General features: G+C 53.0%; 1 long non-coding RNA gene across 1 annotated transcript in view; it reads left to right on the top strand.

Annotated features, from left to right (window-relative positions):
* The first annotated feature begins 1,284 nt into the window (after nt 1-1,284).
* The window catches only part of LOC120863640, a 120,341-nt gene continuing 112,152 nt past the window's right edge, over nt 1,285-9,473 (top strand). Inside the window, exon 1 of the long non-coding RNA XR_005721047.1 lies at nt 1,285-1,583. This is a non-coding gene — a long non-coding RNA (uncharacterized LOC120863640). The remainder of the gene's footprint in view (nt 1,584-9,473) is intronic.

Below are 9,473 nucleotides of genomic sequence, written 5' to 3'. Positions count from 1 at the left end.
GGCCTGGAGATAGCTCCACATCCTAGAGGCCAGAGACGAGTCCCAGAAGGCCAGGAGCTCCCTGGGGACAAGGGTTCCATGTGTGGTATAGACTGGAAATCACAGAGCAGATGGATGGTCAAGTGTGGGGAAGGTGGGGCTCAGGGAGGAGCTCACATAGGAGGAGGCTGGGTGGCATCTGGAGCTCCAAGAGAGAGGAGAGCAGGCTTGGCCAGTCTGATGAGGAACTTCCCAGAAAACACCATTACTCCCCAAACCTTGTCCTTTGCCATCCAGATATGGGGATTCTGTTTTTGTGAGGCAAGGGGTGTATGGCCCAAACTAGTGGTTCTTAAGCCAGGCCTAGAATCCTGATCACCTGGGGGGCTTTGTGACACTGTCAACGCACAGCCCCACCCCAGATCTATGTAGTCAGTTGCCCTTGGGTAGAGGATTACAGTGCTGGGCTAGATTCCAGAGACCCTCCCCCTGCATGGGGTGGCTGTGATCAGCCCTCCTCCTCCCCTGTTTGGGCTTAAAGAACATGAGTCTATGAGACATGCTTGGTGGAACCCTTGTGGGTTTCAGTGTCCCTATGGCCCAATAGCCAACTCCCAGCTGAGCTCAGGCTGTGGGTGGCAACCTGTGGGTCACCGGGTAGGACCCCTGGGCCCCACAGGTAGGAGATGATGGTTCAGGTGCTCCCCTCTGCTGGCCCCTCTCCACCTGACAGTGGAAGGCCCTCCCCCTCTCCTCTGCCCTCTGGCTTTGTCTCTCAGCCTAGGGAGAGCTGGCTTTGAGAAATAGCATGATTTTCAGCTGTAACCGCTGCTGTTCTGCAGTTCTCTTGGGGTTTTCTCATTCCAAGTTCCAGGGCAGGGGATCAGTTTGGCGCAGACTTCTAGGTCACTGGGAGCCCATTGATTATTGCCTTGGGGGCAGTACAGAGGGCAGACAATAGAAAACACAGCAGTCAGTGCTCCTGGGGTGGGGCCAGTGGTGGTGTTTAGTCACTTGGTCATGTCCCACTCTTTGTGACCACATGGTCTGCAGCACACCAGGCTTCCCGGCCCTTCACTGTCTCCTGGAGTTTGCTCAAATTCACGTTCATTGAATCCGTGATGCCATCCAACCATCTCATCCTCTGTCACCCCTTCTCCTCCTGCCTTCAGTCTTTCCCAGCATCAGGGTCTTTTCCAATGCATCGGCTCTATGCAACAGGTGGCCAAAGTATTAGAGCTTCAGCATCAGTCCTTCCAATGAATATTCAGCGTTGATATCCTTAGGATTCACTGGTTTGATCTCCCTGATGTCCAAGGGACTCTTGAGTCTCAAGAAGGGGCCGGTAGGTTAGGGCCATGTCTGGTACAGTTTCTGGGTGTTGAGGCAGAATCTTCTGGGAAACTGAAGCCTGACAGAAGTATCTTCAGCAGGGAGAGCTGGGTGGACAGTCCTGGCCTCTGTGCAGGCAGAAAACCTGAAATCTGAGAGGGTGCTCCACTAGGATGCTGACAAGCTCAAGTCTTCATTTTCATTTCGGCTGAGAAGAGGTCAGGGACCCAAGTGAGGCCCAGAGTGGGTCCTGGACCATCTTCTGACCACAGGTATGGCTCTTTTCTTGTGTATTTTAGAGCACGGGGGGCTGGGAGGGTGAAAGTTGCCTGTGGGTTGCTTGGCTGCCTTGGTTTTCTTGTGCTGAGGAACTTTTATGATAGAACATCTTCATCTGAGCTTCCTATGACACTGGAGGAAAAGTGTTGTGTGAACTGTTCTGGGCAGAGGGTCCATGATGTTCAGTCACTCAGTTGTGTTTGACTCTTTACAACCGCATGAACTGCAGCATGCCATATTCCTCTCTCCTCCACTATCTCCTGGAGTTTGCTCCAACTCATGTCCATGAAATTGATAATGCCATCCAACCATCTCATCCTCTCTCACTCCCTTCTCCTCCTGCCTTCGATCTTTGCCAGCATCAGGGTATTTTCCAATGAGTCAGCTCTTTGCATTAGGTAGCTGAAGTGTTGAAGCTTCAGCATCAGTCCTTCCAATGAATATATTCAGGGTTGATTTCCTTTAGAATTGACAGGTTTGATCTCCTTGCTGTCCAAGGGACTCTCAAGAGTCTTCCCTAGCACCACAGTTCAAAAGCATCATTCTTTGGTGCTCAGCCTACATTATGGTCCAGCTGTCACATCTGCACATGACTACTGGGAAAACCATAACTTTGACTATATGGACCTTTGTCGGTAAAGTGATGTCTCTGCCTTTTAATGCAGAGGGTCCATACCTCTGTAAGATTCTCCCAGAGTCCCTAGACTCAGTCATGGAAGATCACTGCTTATTGGAGCTTATCAGTTAAACCAATTTCTTGTGTCTTCTCCTATGGAGCATGTGGCTTGGCTCTTTCTCATCAAAGGCTTGAGGAGGTGCCTCCAGAGTCTTTGCTGATGCCTTGGCACCAGTCAGGGATATGCTCGCCCAGGAGAGGGAGCCTAGGGCCTGTGTTGTATGTGCATGCTCCCGACTGCTGGGTCACTGTCTGGCTAGGGAGAGAATTTTGACTCGGGTCCAGAAGTGTTTTTTTGTGTACGTCCCCCTGTTCCTCCAAAAGATGTTCCCTCCCCAGGGCTAGGGAGCCATGTGAACTTCTTAGAATGTGCATCCACTGGGAGAAAGAACTGCCTTCCTTTGGTGCCTCTTTAGGGGTCATCATGGCTCAAGGTGGTTTAACTCATGACCAGAGTGTTTGCCCCGTGGCTTTCTGTCCTGGTCATGGCCAACTTTCTTGGACGCTAAGGGGTTCTCTGAAAAGATCAGATCCAGCAGTGAATATTGCTACACCTTCCTGAAAGCAGCCATCACACACGGTATCAGTTATGAGCCCAGGGCTTACATGCCAGTCCCCTGGCTGGAAGGCCTGAAAACAGTCTCAGTGGTGGTGCAGGGTGCTGACAGTGGGCGCTGCCACCCGCCCACAGCCTGTGCTTCACGGGGACATGTGTGCACTATTTATGTGGCTAATAGGCGTCTTTACTGAGGGTGACGTTTACACGCTATAAAAAGTCCATTAACTGAATTTAAGCTTCTCCAGAGATGGTGGAGCCTAATCTGTATTTGGCATGTGACATGGCGGGAACTGGAGATGCAGAGACCCCTTCTGCTGGGCCTTTGCTGGGATTGGAGACATGGGTTTTTCCAAGTGAGTAGGTGAGTGAATGAATGCACGAGTATGTGAGACAGTGAGAGAACGACATCTTCAGGGCCAAGCATGACTCGTGCACAAAGTGAGGCTCTTTTCCTAAGTATTCAGTAAACAGGCTCTCGTTTCAATGCCAAGTGGCACAGTCGAAATTCTGTATGGGAACAAGACAGCTTTGCTATTTTCGCAGATCAAAGTGTTTTAAAATACTGCTCGCTGTTTTTAAATCAACTGTTCAGAAAGCGTTTTTGTTTTTAAGCTGAAGACTTCACAGGTTGAGCATCTGTAGGAGTTTACCTTTGCCCAGTGCTGTGTTTTGAGCCTGAGTTGAGGCTTGTCTATGCACTCAAGCAGGGCCCTTTGGTCCATCAGCCAGTGGACCAATCAATGGACCAGATCTGCTGTGTCCCTCTCCTGCCCTTTGAAAGCCACCTGAGCCCCTGAGCCACAGGTGGGTGCAGATTTGTTTGAAGCAAGGTTTCCGCTGCTCCTCCTGGGCCACTGCAGAGTTTGAGTGACTCAAAGACCCCTGGCCTGGAAGTGTTCCCCAGTCACCCCCTCCCCTGGACTTCCTAGAGAATGTCCACCTCATGCTTCTTGGGGCTCACACCTGAGAACAAGCGAACTGAGAGCTCTTGGGGGCAAGCATGGACCCCTCTTTTCTGAAGCCCTTTACTAGTCCATTGCTGGACTTTTCTTACCCACTGAGTGCCTGATAGCACTGTCCCAAACAACTCAGTGTGGGTGGTGAGTTGGCACTCTGGTTCCTAGGAGGCGTGTGCCATGGGAGAAATAGACACTTCGAACCAGAGCATCCTAAGCTTGAGTCCTGGCTCTGCCACCCACTAAAAATATATTTGGAAAAGGGACATGACTCCTCTGAGCCTCAGTTTGCTTACGTGTAAAATGGGGATGCTGCTATCCATACCTCACAGATTGTTTTGAGGGTTCTGCGAAAATGATGATGATTAAGTGCCTCACTCAGAGTAGATGCATGAGAACAAAATCATAACAGCTTAGGTTTGAATCCTGACTCTATCTCCTATGTGAGTCTGAAGCTCAGCAAGAACAAGTGACTTGCTGGATTTCTCTGTAAATGGTGTGCCGTCTCCTCTCACCTCTTAGTGACCCACACATTGAGCATTAGGCGAGCGTGTGGGTACTGATGATCATGAGACAGACCCTCTTTACTCGCTGGTCAGGCCACCTCCTTTCCATGAACTGTGGGTGCTGCCAGGCTCTTGCCTGCATGTCGGGGTTGCAATGATTTCACAACCATCCTCCCAGCCTGGGTTTGGGGAGTTTGGAGCAGAAAGGTCTTAGTAAGCGCCTCCTTTCCCAGGCAGGCCCCTGAGCCCACCCCACGCCATCTCTTGATTGCTAGCAGGCCTTGGAACTGGCCAGGCTGTGGAACGCGGCCCAGCCCTGACCTCGGGCCCCGAGCCCCCGTGGTACCCTGCCTGTCATGCATGTGCAGCCCCGTCAGGGTTGGCTCCCCCGGCCCGGGGCTGCCCCGTGCTCCTCTGCGTCCCTGGCCGAGCGTACCGAGTTATGTAATGCTGCTGAGCCAACATTTATAAGTCGCGGCCAATTTGCTGGCCTCGAGTTACACTGTGCAGATGCTCTGCGGTGTGGTTGGCTTTTGTCTCGGAGGCCGTAAGCAGATAGCATAACTCCGCTTACCATTAGACATTTTGCAAATCATCTGGGCTCGAGCATGCCGCAGCCAGACAGTTCATTTATGTTGCGAACGGTATGATTTGTAAAGTAATAAATTTCCCGTCTCTCTGCCAGCAATAAAGTACAGCAAGCAGGCGAGACCAGAGCCCTCCAAAAATACCCTGACTCCCAGCGAGACCTGGAAGAGGGCTCTGTCAGGTTCTGTCTCCACTCCTGCCTTTGCCGGGTTCTGGGAAATCAGGTTTGGGCCATAAATCCCCTCTACCATCTGGGTGACTCGGGGCCCTGGCACGAACTTGTTATTAGCATGTATAATTGGTCCCCTAGCATGACACATTTGTCACTTCCTGGGCCCCTCTGCATCCTGGCATGAAAGGGCGGCGTGATGCAGTGATGGGCAGTTGTTGCCCACCCCTCCCTCTCTCTGTCAGCACATCTGTGCTCAGGGCCAGGTCAGGGCTGTTTGTCCTGGGAAATCAGTGGCAGACAGAGAGTTGTGGGGAGATGTGTTGGTGACAGCATCTTTCAGCCTCTGGGGAAGGTGTGCGCAGGCCTTGCTCCGTCCAGGGTGCAGGGCTCTCTGTTGTGAAGATAGCTGCTCTGGGCAGAAAGTCAAGGACTGGTTTGGAATGAGCCTTGGGATGTCCAAGTCCCAGTTACCTTCCTAGGGGAGGGCACCTGTGATCAGTAGATGCTTCACATCTGCTGGAGTTGTCAGGGGGACCCCAGAGCTGCAGCCCGAAGCACCCGCTGTGGGCTGGGACCCCAGAGAACAAGTGCATAGCTTGGAGTCCCAAATTTTTTAAAAAAGTATTTATTTATTTGGCTGTGCTGAGTCCCAGCTGCAGCACGAGGGATCTTCAGTTGTGGCATGTGAACTCCTAGCTACGGCACGTGAGATCTAGCTCCCCGACCAGGGATCAAACCCAGGTCCCCCTGCTCTGGTGACCCAGCCCTTGGGCTACCAGGGAAGTCCTTGGAGTCCCCATTTTTGAGCAGCCCTATCTTCTTGTCCTCTGTGGTGGCTTCTATGTAGAGACCGGGCTCTGTCTTTGACCTCTGCCCCAGGTGGTCACAGCACCTGCTCTGTTAGACACTGTGCCAGTCAGCGATGTCTCTGGGGACATCAGGGGCATGTCACGTCTGGGGAGGTGGAGCCCGGGGAATGGTCCACAGGCTGTGACCATCCTTATGCTTAGCTGCAGGGTGCTCCCCGCCCCCCTCACCTTCTTCTTCCTCCTCTACCTCCTCTTCTTCCACCTTTGATATTTGCTTTTAAAAAATCCCACTGAAAAGTAAAATAACATTTAAGAGCTACGTATAGAAAAAGGGAGTTCTCTGTAGTGCAGTCACTAAAACGTAGTCACAGTGATGGTTTTGCTGTGTTTCCTCCACCTGGCCTTTGGTAGTCCCTCGAGGGACACCCTCCCTCGGTTAGGGCAGCTTTGCCACCTTTGAGGGTGTCCTGGGCTTGCACAGGGCTCTTCGTCTGGAGGGGGGTGGGGGTGGGCAGGTAGATTCACTCCTCCAAGTGGGTGATGAGGAGGCTGTGCTTCCCAATGTCAGAGTCCCGCCTTGGAGGTGGGCCAGTGGGAGCACAGGAAGGAGCCAAGGCCTCCAGGGCCCCCCACGACCTCCTTGGTCCTCCTGTCTTGCACCACGGCCTCCATGGACAGTCCTGCCCTTCTGTTTCCTTTCAGCTGAGGTAGGTCCATTCCTTGGCGACTTCACTCCTGACCTGTTGATCTTGGGACACTTGCCTTGCCTATCTGGGCCTCAGGGTACCCTGAAGTGTGGGGCATGATCCCTGTGGGGCGGGGTTGTGTGAGGATGAAAGGAGACAGCCTGGCATCCGGAGGGCTTCAGCAGTGCCTACCAGCTGTGTGGATGTAATCCCCCTTGCCTACAGCGGGCCCAGGGCTGTCTCATGGCTCAGGCCTAGGAGAGGCCCCCATACTCTCTTGCCTGTGAATGCCGCCCTGCCCTGCCCTGACTGGGCAGTGCACAGCCTTGGCCTGGAGGTGATGTTTCAGGGCCTGGGAGTGAATACTGGGAGTCCAGGAGGAAAGCCTGCCAGAGAGGTAGGAGAGCGAGGAGTGACTGTTAAAGGGAAGATTCTAGTCTTTGGACCTTGTTCTAGAGGAGAGTGGGCAAGGGTGGTGGGTTGACCTGGGCTTTGGGGAGGAAGTTGCTCATTGCAATCTTGGTCTCTTTGGAGAGAGGTGAGGGCTGAAGGCCAAGTGTGGGGTCAGGACCTACTGGCCAAAGCCCAGAGGAGAAAGGCTGAAGAGAAAGAAATGTGGCTACAGATTGCCAGGGAGGATGACCTGAAACCAGTGCTGAGGCTCCAGGGGCCCGCAGTCCTGAGCAGGAGACCTAGGGTGGAGCTTTGCTGTGTGGCCAGAGCTGCTGGGGTACCAGTACACTGCCCCCAGGGAACCAGGCCTGGGGCCCAGACTCTGGGTTGTTTGGGCACAACCAGGAGGGTAGGTAGGGATTGGTGGAGGGCCCCTGGTTTTGGTAGGATGCCGCACGCCACTCCCTTCTTTACAGAAAAATGGCAGATGCCGGTTGAGCAGGTGTGATGTGCCAGGCACCATGGAGGAACTTGATGTACACGAGCTCTTTCATTTACTCCTCACTGCAGCTCTGTGAGCAGGCATCAGAATGGGGAAACTGAGGTTCAGCGAGGTTTAGTGATTTACCCCACTTTTCCCAGCTAGGAAAGAACTAGAAACAGGGTTCCGATCACTTCAAAAACATCTACTAGACCATAAGCTCTGTGAAGGCAGAGCCTAGGCCAGTCCTGTTCTCTCTGCCCTGATACACAGCCAGCTGCCTGGCGCAAGCAGGACAGAGCGGATGTGGGCACGAGGGTGGAGATGGGCTCCGATCTGCATGGTTCCTTGCGTGCACCTGTCATCTCAGGCACTCCACTGGCCGTTTCTCTCTGCCCTGCCCGGGGTTGTTCTGTTCACCGGTAGGGCAGACCTTGGGTAGACAGCACCCTTCTCCCAGCTGTCTCCCAGACACTCTAGACCCTGAAAAAATTGTCGAGTCACATGTTTTCCTTGGGTTTCGATAATTGGTGATTCATGTTTGCAAGGAAGGCAGGAAAGTGACTCATGCTGATTTAATAAACCTACGCATATTCTCAAGAATCAGCTGATAAATCGCAGACTGGCAGCCCACTCCCCCACGCCTGCTAGCACCAAGCTCTCAGAAATCACCAAGTTCAACAAGCCTGCAGAAAATTCGATCTCCCCAGCAGTATTTTCCTTATTTGAGCTAATAGCACGAGGCGCCTCTCTTCTGGCACCGCGAGGTGGGCGAGGGGGCCCCGCTGCCTTCGCTGGGGTCCTCTGGGAGGAGGAGCGTGAATGCTTCACATGTGGCAAGTTCCTGAGGGTTCGACAGTGATAAGAGTTGCTGGGACCTCCCAGGGTTTACCTTGTGCTCTTGGAACCAGCGGCTGAGCCCCTGGGGAGCCAGCCTCATGCCCCAGCGTCTGAATGGTGGGATAACGTGAACAAGGACCCCTTCCCTGCCGAGTAATGAGAACAAGGCCAACAGCCGCCACCCTGGCCTCTCTGGGCCTTGTCAGGACTAACACACCTCGGTCAGTTGTGCGGAGCTCAGGTTACTCGATATAAACAAGCGGAGGTGAAATGTGGCAGCCCAAGGTGGCAGGGAATGCGTCATTTCAGACCACTCTCCGGCAACGGAGATGATCCCTGACATCTAGCGGGTATTGACTCGGGGGTTAATCCTCCTGGGTTATGGTTCTGCGCAGTCTCCACGTACCTCTGCTCCAAAGCACTCAGGCCAGTGGGCTGGAGAAAAAATTTGGAGGACCACAAGGTCAGCATCAATGCAGAGATCCTGTTACTGTCTGCATGCTCTCATTCAGGGCTGAGTCCTCACAGAAGTTCCAAAGGAGGGGGTGAGGTGCCAGGCCATGAGGAATTGGGGGTGCCCTCTTTGGATGTTAGGGGTCTCCTAAATCTGGTGGCTTTTCTGTAAGTTCTTTGGTATTCCCTCCTCATGTTTACTGAGCCCCTAGTGGGAAGTTGAGCTCCATGAAGAGTCCAGCCAGAGGAACAAGGATTCTTCCTTGGTGAGTCTGGTACTTGGTTAGGGTGCAGTCTTCCCCTCCCTGCTCATTCCTCCCTCTTTCTATTCATCTATCAAAAAAAAAAAGGATTGACTGTGATAATGTATGTAAAGCATTTAGCATCATGTCATGACTGGCTCAGTGTTAGCTTTTATTATCAACATTCATATCATTGCTGTTATTTAATATCTATTGCATGCCAGGCAAAAAGAAAGGTGAATAACGCTACAAGTTGGTGAAAGGACTGCACGAGAGCTGGAAATCATCGAGACAGTCTAACCTCACCCGTCACACTGCAGGTGGGCCTAGCGAGCCCCTGAAGGATGCAGGGACACAGACTGAAAGGGGTTTCCCCAGGAGAGCGTGGCTGTGCCTACACACAGGCCTGCTGCCATGGCCTGCGGCTGTCACACTGGGATGGGGTGGTCTGAAGAAGCTTCCTGGAGTGAGTGGGTTTTAGGATGAGCTTTGGAATAAGAGTAGGAATGAGACCAGCAGGAG

This window comes from Oryx dammah, unplaced genomic scaffold, assembly GCF_014754425.2.
Source record: "Oryx dammah isolate SB20612 unplaced genomic scaffold, SCBI_Odam_1.1 HiC_scaffold_5, whole genome shotgun sequence".
NCBI classification, from domain to species: domain Eukaryota; kingdom Metazoa; phylum Chordata; class Mammalia; order Artiodactyla; family Bovidae; genus Oryx; species Oryx dammah.
This window is presented reverse-complemented; position numbering and strand designations above follow the sequence as displayed.